Source organism: Nicotiana tabacum, chromosome 5 (genome assembly GCF_000715075.1).
Source record: "Nicotiana tabacum cultivar K326 chromosome 5, ASM71507v2, whole genome shotgun sequence".
NCBI classification, from domain to species: Eukaryota; Viridiplantae; Streptophyta; class Magnoliopsida; order Solanales; family Solanaceae; genus Nicotiana; species Nicotiana tabacum.
This window is the reverse complement of record NC_134084.1, coordinates 9,592,352-9,600,775: the sequence shown is the minus strand read 5'-3', so window position 1 is coordinate 9,600,775 and position 8,424 is coordinate 9,592,352. Positions and strand designations below refer to the sequence as shown.

Genomic DNA, 8,424 nt, shown 5'->3' with positions numbered 1-8,424 from the left:
AGTTATTATATTTACTTTTTTCATCCTTTCTTACCGGTGTTTTACTAGGTGAAACTGTTGTCTGGATGTCGGGTATGATTCCCCACCTAGAGAACTGTGTCAGGAGCTTGGTATCAACGTCCACACATGCTGAGCGCGTATGGTGCAAATTGTCGAAGGGTCGATGGGAGTCCCGAAGCAATGGTAATTTTCTGTATATCTCGATAACCTTGATCGTTGTCTAAATTTCACCTCATACTTCTTTTTTCTTTGCAGGTCTCGGGAAGGATGTGTCGATGAGGGCTTCGCCCAGTGATGAATAAAACCCACCCCCAGTCGAATTTGGCAAAGAAGAGCAAGACGAAAAGGGCCTCTTCCCCCGAAGGGTTAGAGCCTAAGAAAAAGGTAGCTCGAAAGACCAAGAAGAAAGTGATCGCTCTATCCATGGTGTCGGTTCGATTCCTAAGAAAGTAAGAAGAAGTAGAAGAAGATGATTCCGGTTTGGTGGTTCGTGTGAGCACGTGATTTTTGCCTTATATATGAATAATTTCCAAAAAATTCCAACAAAATAATTTTTCTTTATTTTTACAATTTTTCGTGCATTTTGATATCATTTTCTGATAATGGTTGCATTTTATATTTGCATGCTAATTCATAAAAAAATACAAAAATATGCATTTGCATTTAGGATTCAACTCCACATTTTAGGATCAATTAGAAAATTAGTTATTTTATAAAAAAAAATGAGAAAAATCACAAAATAGTTTATTTTTTGCACTTTTAAATTTAATTTCAAATTCTGACAGGTTTTCTTTAATTTAATATTTAATTAGTTGTGGTAATTATTATTTTTAATAGTTAATTTAATTTGGTGGGACAATTTAATTAGGGATTAAGTTAGGTTTTTTTTTTATTTTATTTCAATTTAGCGAAATCTGAAAATACAAAAAAAAAAGAGAAAAGAAAAAAAAAAGAAAAGAACATGAAGGGAAATTGGTCTTTGGACCACCTTAATTCAAGAGCTCCCTAGCCCAATGCCTAACTCACCACCTCCCTGGCCCAAACGTTTCCCCTTTCGAAACCCGCGTAAACTCGGCCCACACCCGCCTGACCCGACCTGTCCATATACACACGCAAAATACAATCAGATCCCCAGACCCCTAATCCCAGTCGCGACTGTTCTTCTTCTCCCAAAGAACATCCGAACCAAGCCCCAAAATCGTCAAAATTCACGCGAGTGAGCATCAAGACCTAACCCACGCGTCCCTCTATCTATCCTCTTCCTGTTGCTAACGGATTTTCTGATGCCAAGATTCGTTTTTGTTCACTCGCTCGATTTTGAGAGAAGGCACACGATTGGAAGGTCCTAGAGACGATTCGTTGGATGAATGTGAGGCATTGGATTGATTTCGTTCAATCCGAGCCCTACATTCATCAGGGGTTCGTTTCATAAAAGGACTCAATCCGATTTTTTTGAGGGGAGAAGATTTTTGGGGGAAGAAGATTTTTTGGGGGGATAGATTTTCAGAGAGTAAATTGTGACTTCTTCTTCTTTGTTTTTCTGGAATTTCTAAAAAATACAAAAGCAAAGAGTTTCAGTTTGTTTGTTTTTTTTCGATCCTTGAATTTCATTCTTCGATTATCTGGTTCTGATGTGGAATTCGATTGAGCGGAGGCTGTTTTGAGTTCATTGTCATTGTTGTTCGTCGTGGATTCTAGTCGAGGTATCCTGGTCTTCATTGATTCATTTGGTTTTGGTTCTGAAATCCTTTGTGGTGGATTCATTTGGTTTTGGTTCGAGTGATTCGCTGTAATCGCCAAACTTTGTTAATTGAAGAGCTGATTTCAGGTACTAGTTTCATTTTCGAAATTAAGTGATGTCGAATAACCCTGTGCAATGAGGTGAATGAAGTCTGCATATGTCCCTGAATACTTCCTTGTTACTATGATGAAATCTTCGCTCTCTTTTCTTCCTCCCTATTCTTTCCATTTGTTATGATCGACTGGATTTCATATCTATTTTTCTATTTCTTTTAACATCAGTTGGAATGCTTAAGAATTTATCTGAAGTATTTGATTTAGCCATTGCTTAAACATGCTGTTTAGAATAGCAGGGCCAAAATAAGTATGAAAATCGATCGTGTGTTTTAGGAATACGTGTTGTATATCGTTTGTTTCCTTTCGTTGCAAAACATCTGCTCCCATGAGATTGTCTGGAAGAACATGAGTTGCTGCTTGGTTGCCTGTTGTTAGCATTCTCTTAGTTTACTGGTAGTAGCATAATGTTGGAATCTAGATTAGACAACATCTTCGTTTCTTTTCAGTAGTGGCATCGATAGTGAAACTCGTGTGATTAATGTCCTGAAGCTGTTTTGATTTAGTTGTAACTGCTGCTCTGTTTCAGTCCGTGTAATTGCCTCGATTTGATTAATCAGAAAACTCTAACTTCAGGCATATCTCATTCTTCTTTTTAATATCACTGATTCTCCATGTGTGGTGAGAGCTGTTCGAATTTGGTAGTTCTCTTGTTGAAGTTTAGTATTTCTCTTGCTCTTTGATTGAAATAAATCATTGTTGGAACTAAGATTTCCTTGGCACATAATTCTATTAAATCAGTCAGTGCTCTGCTTGATACCACATGCTTTGTTGAACCAAAATGGAGGATTCTGTAGTTTGTTTGTTTTCAACTGATTTCATTTCTGGGTAAGTTAAATTTGAGTGATACCGAGAGTGTTAGGAAATCAATCATGTGTTACCCCAGATATTGAACTGTGATTTTGGCATGATTTTTGTACTAATTTCGGGGCTTTTTCACTGCTGTTTCACGGTGCGAAATCGGCTGTTTTTTTTTTACACAGTCATGGTGTGAAGGAGTTGAGATGCATTTGAATGAATACTAGCAGTTTTTTTTTATAAATTTGTGGCACGCATGTTCTGCAAGTTTTCTACTTACTACCTTCTTTTGGAAATTTAATAGATGCACAATTTAGGTGAATGAATATGCTATTTTCCAGTTGATTATGAGGAATCGGGTCAGTTGCATTATTAGTTTTGGTTGGAGCATGCAAACTAAGCTTATTCAGAAGCTTATATGTTAAAGTATTTCTTCTTCCTGCTGTTAACTTGGGCTCTTTCTTGGACTTAGTTTGGTTTGACATCGAAGCCCCAAGGATCTTATGATAGTGGAAAGTTGGGCCTCACGCTAGGCTTGGTTTTGATTTCAGTCATTAGCTTTTATTACATTCCGTTTGTTTGAACTTTAGTATGGTCTGGACCCTTTAGCACCTAGATAATTGAATCCTTTTCAATTGGAGGTGAGCTATAGTAGATAACAAATAGTCTATGGTCCTCCGAGTTCTTCTTGTAAGTTTAAACATCGTTTAAAATGGACTTGAGGTGCGCCGCGCCAAATAAAATGACAAATGCGTGGCCCTCGTATAATTATGCCTTTAATATAGTTAGAATTTGGGACGGTCCGCTTAGCGAATTTCACGACCCTCCCCAAAGATAATAACGCGTTAGTCTCTTTAGGCGCGTATTTTAATAATTTACCTTCTTAAACTCGGGTGCGCATTGATGTGACCCAAATCCAAATCTCGACGAAGTCAAAATGTGTTGACAACCACGGGTGCATTGATTGCGACGTGGTTCGAAACGCGTTTTCACGACGTCGCAATTCTTTTAGACTAAACAATGATGAAGAGCGGTTTACGAATAAAAGACACATAAGCTAGCAGGTATTAAAATCAGATAAAATCAAATACAATAGTTAAGCGACCGTGCTAGAACCACGGAACTCGGGAATGCCTAACACCCTCTCCCGGGTTAACAGAATTCCTTACTCGGATTTCTGGTTCGCAGACTGTAACAGAGTCATAAATTTCTTCGGTTCGGGGTTCAACCGGTGACTTGGGACACCATTAATCTCCCAAGTGGCAACTCTAAATAATTAATAATTAAATCCCGTTCCGATTGTCCTTTAATTGGAAAAACTCCTTTACGCCCTTTCCAGGGTGTAGGAAAAAAGAGGTGTGACAGCTCGAACACGAACAAATAGCGAGGGTCAAAAGGCCACTAGAGGGGAATTTAGTTGGAGTCCCCGAGCTGACAGGAGCCGAAGATACCCCATCTCGGGGTGGGAAGGCGTCGGAAATGGATGTGGAGGCCAGTCCTGAGGCTCCTCGAAATATAGAGAGCGCCCCAAGTGACCCACTTAGGGAAATACAAATCGAAGACTCCCATTCGCTTCCTTTATTATCAGAAGAGGAAGTTCGGGAGGCTCGGGCCATGACGACCCCTCATGTAGAAGGCGCCCTCGGATGAGAAGACCTTTTTCGTGGTTATTTTACTAGGATCGAGGACATCACTGGCTCGAGTGACTTGGAGACATAGGGGAAGGATTCAGATGGAGCGAGTCTCTTCTATGAGGCACATCAGTTAAGGTAAGCTTTAATTCCCCTTGTGATTTCATATTTGTACTTTTTTCTCTTCTTATCTAATTTTTTTATCTGTGTGTAGGCTTTGGCACTTTATCAGGAGGCATTTTCAAATCTCGAGGAGAACTGAGCCGGTATGAGACCGATATTCAAGGGCTTACCGAGGAGAAGAGTGCCCTTGAACTCCTTATTGGGCGGAAAGAAGAAGAAATCAAAGGCGTCCGAGCTGAACTGGCCATGGCTCAAAAAGAACAGAGCGAGCTAACCGAGCAGGTAAATACAGTCTTAGAAGATCATGGCCTTAATTCGAGAGTGGTGGTTAATAATTTGATCTCACAGGTCCAGCAATTGTACGAGATGATCGGACAACTCCGTGGAGAGGTAGATGCAGTGAAGGCGGAAACCATAGCGTGGAAAAAAAATATGGACTGCCTAGCCTCATAGAAAGAGACTGCTCGAGCCCAGTTATCCTCGGCTTAAAATCAACTTCAAATCCTGAAAGAGAGGAACTTGGCACATGCCAAGGAAATTGAGGAGCTCCATGCTCGGTTGGCCATAGAGCTTGCCGTGGCAAAATCTAAGGGTGATACAACTAAGGCCGATGCTGTGGCAATCATGGTCGTCTACCGATCTGATGCCGAAACCGCTCAAGCTCGAGTGAAGGAAGTTGCTAATACTGATCAGACTCGAGCATACCGGATTGCCAAGGATGCCAAGTGCCAGTCTCGAAGAGAGACTCTTGAGGAGATCCACACCCGTGGCTTCGATCTTATTATAGAGATAAATTACAAAAGAACTTGAAGCCGAAGCCAGAGCATTGGTCTCTTCCGATGATGATGATTCTGAGAGCGTGAGTGGATCCGAGAGCGGAGAAGATCCCGATGACGAAGATGTTGCTCCCGAGGAAAATTAGGCAGATAGAACTTTTCTTTTTTGAATTTTTGTGTAGGATATTGATCGGTCGTTGTAAATATTTTCATATATATATAAAAGATCTCTTTTCTCTCTCACTTGTCTTTATTTCAATTTCTGTCTTGTGAAAATTTTGTATCGGCCATGCCTTGAAAACTTTCATAAGTACGAGGCTTGGGCAATTTGATCGAAGTCGGACAAGTGTAGTCTTTATAATCAAGTGAGTACTTGCTTGAACTCGAAGTAGGATGACCCTTAGGTTTTCGTTGAGTGAGGATGACTTCCCGAACTCAAAAAATGGAACGACCCTTAAGCGCTTGAATTTGGCCCATATGGCTTCAAAAGATTGTCTCTTTTCCCTTTTCGACTTACAAAAGTTAATCATATAAAATTTGTTATGCCTTAGCATGAAATAAGGTTGTTCGAGAGTTCGAACAATCCGGTACTCTTTTAGGATTTTCGAGGGTTGATGTTATCGAAACCCTGTATAATTTTGCCAGGGGTAGCCTTTTTAATAGGTTTTGTGAAGATATTAGAAGGCCTGTTTTTATTACGAAATTCAGACGTCTCTGAACCGTATTAGTTTGGCTATAGCCTTTAACTTGAGATTTGCCTCTTGGGCTTGTTTCTTAATTATACTTCAAATTTATTCGAAGTGTCAGTGCCTGAGCGAGGTGGCCATAGCCTATAAAAACGAGGGTTGCCTTTTTAAGGTCTTATGATATCGAGACTTAAAAAATATGATTACGTTGATTTTTCGGACGACAGTCCCCGAGCATAAATATGTTGTTTGAATTTCAGCTATGATTGGCCCTTAAGCTTGTTTCCACAATAGACCAAAATTATGAAATTGTAAAGTAAAATTTCTCTAAGGTATGAAATATTCGGCAAGGAAAAATACTTTTCTCAATAGATTATACATGCGTACATGTTTGCTTTAAAGGCTCGAGTAATCTACATGGGCACGGTTCGTTTGGCCGCTTGGCCTTTACAAAATTTAACCTATCAAGACCCAGTTGACACGAAGTATCTTCCTTGTAACAAAGTTGACATCCGAGGGTGATGCCTCTCAGTATTCGAGGTTAATTGTAAAGAAGCCTCGAATACTGTTGAATTTATCTAGGTTAGCATGAACAATGGTTGCCTCATTAAAAACCTGGCAGGAAAAATCCATTTGGGACAAAAATCGGTCTAAGGGAAAAAGAGTGCAACGCGTGCTTTCAGACCTAAGGACTTTGTGATGAAGAATCCTTCGATGTCTCCAATTGAACACCTGTAATTGGTTTGTATAAAATATAAATGAAAATGGAGAAGGTCACACCTTAACAGTACTATCGTTTGAGGAGTGATACGTTCCAATTGTTTGGTAATTACTCATCGTCTATTATGCTAAGTCTGTAGGATTCTTTTCCAAAGATATCGCGAACCTGATTCGGTCCCTCCTAAGTTGGGGCAAGTTTTCCATCGTTTGGTTCTCGAGTATTGAGGGTGACCTTTTAAAGTGTCGAAGATTGGCTCTTCGATTATAATACCTTTCGATCCGCTATTTTTGTGCGGCCATTCGGGAGGCTTCCCATCTTTTGTCTAGAATTTCGAGGCTCGTATTCATAGCATCGTGATTTGAATCTTCCATTGCATACTGAAACCTGAATCTAGGTTCCCCGACTTCGACCAGGATCAGAGCTTCGGCAACATAGACTAAAGAGAACGGTGTTGCCCCCGTACTGGATTTCGACGTTGTTTGATATGCCCAAAGGACCTCGTTCAATATTTCTCTCCATTTTCCTTTAGTATCGTTCAATCTTTTCTTTAGATTTTTTATGATGGTCTTGTTTGTTTATTCGACCTATCCGTTCCCACTAGGATGATACGACATCGACATGATCATTTTATTTTGTAGTCTTCGAGAAACTTTGTCACTTTGATACTGACGAATTGTTTTCCATTGTCATATACAATCTTGGTAGTCCCGAATCGGCATACAATATGGTCTCAGAGATGATGTCTATGACTTCTTTTTCTCTGACTTTTTTGAAGGCTTGTACTTTGACCCACTTAGAAAAATAATCAATCATAAACAAAATGAAGTTAGCTTTACATGGGCCAGATGGTAGAGGGCTGACGATATCCATTCCCCATTTCATGAACGCCCATGGGGATAGGACTAAGTGGAGTTTCTCTCCGGGTTGGTGAATCATCGGTGCATACCTTTGGCATTTGTCGCACTTTCGAACGAGTTCCTTTGTATCTTTTTCCATATTGGCCCAATAGTATCCTGCTCTGATGACTTTGTGAACTAATGACTCGGCACCAGAATGATTTCTGCAAGTGCCCTTGTGAATTTCCCGTAGAATGTAGTCGACTTCTCCTGGTCCCAAACATTTCGCCAATGGTCCATCGAACATTCTCTTGTATAGTGTTCCATCCTCGGCCAATGTGAACCATGCAGCCTTTGTGCGTAGAGTCCTCGATTCCTCAGGATCCGATGGAAGTTTCTCGTTCTTCAGGTATTCAATGTACTTATTCCTTTAATCCCAGGTTAGACTTGTGGAGTTTATTTCGGCATCCTTCTTCGATTACTGACCTCGAAAGTTGTACAACAGTCCCCGAGCTAAGTTCATCGTCTTCGATTGATGACCCCAAATTTTCAAGGGCATCAGCCTCTTTATTTTATTCTCGAGGTACGTGCTGCAGGGTCTATTCTTTAAATCGATGCAGAGACACCTATAGTTTATCCAAGTACCTCTGCATTCGATCTTTTCAAACCTCGAAAGTTCTGTTGACTTGATTTACCACGAGTTAAGAGTCACACTTGGCCTCGATGACCGCTGCTCCCAAGCTCTTATCTAGCTCAAGACCTGCAATCATGGCCTCATACTCGGCCTCATTGTTAGTTAAATTTGATGTTTTGATAGACTGTCTAATTGTACTACCTGTGGGTGGCTTCAAAACGATGCCTAGCCCTGACCCCTTCACGATCGAAGCGTCGTGTGTGAAGAGGGTCCACACCCTCGATGATGTACCTGATTTTAATTTTAGTTCCTTTTCGTCCTAGGGCTGGCATAAAGTCGGCCACGAAGTCTGCCAAGATTTGATA

The 8,424-nt window shown here is 40.4% G+C and overlaps 1 long non-coding RNA gene across 1 annotated transcript; it reads left to right on the top strand.

Moving 5' to 3' along the window:
* Positions 1 to 1,449: 1,449 nt before the first annotated feature.
* On the top strand, positions 1,450 to 5,422 carry LOC107796211 (uncharacterized). Its single transcript, XR_001650341.2, has 4 exons — positions 1,450 to 1,828; positions 3,992 to 4,421; positions 4,498 to 4,688; positions 4,755 to 5,422. It is a non-coding gene; the product is annotated as an uncharacterized LOC107796211 (long non-coding RNA).
* Positions 5,423 to 8,424: the final 3,002 nt, after the last annotated feature.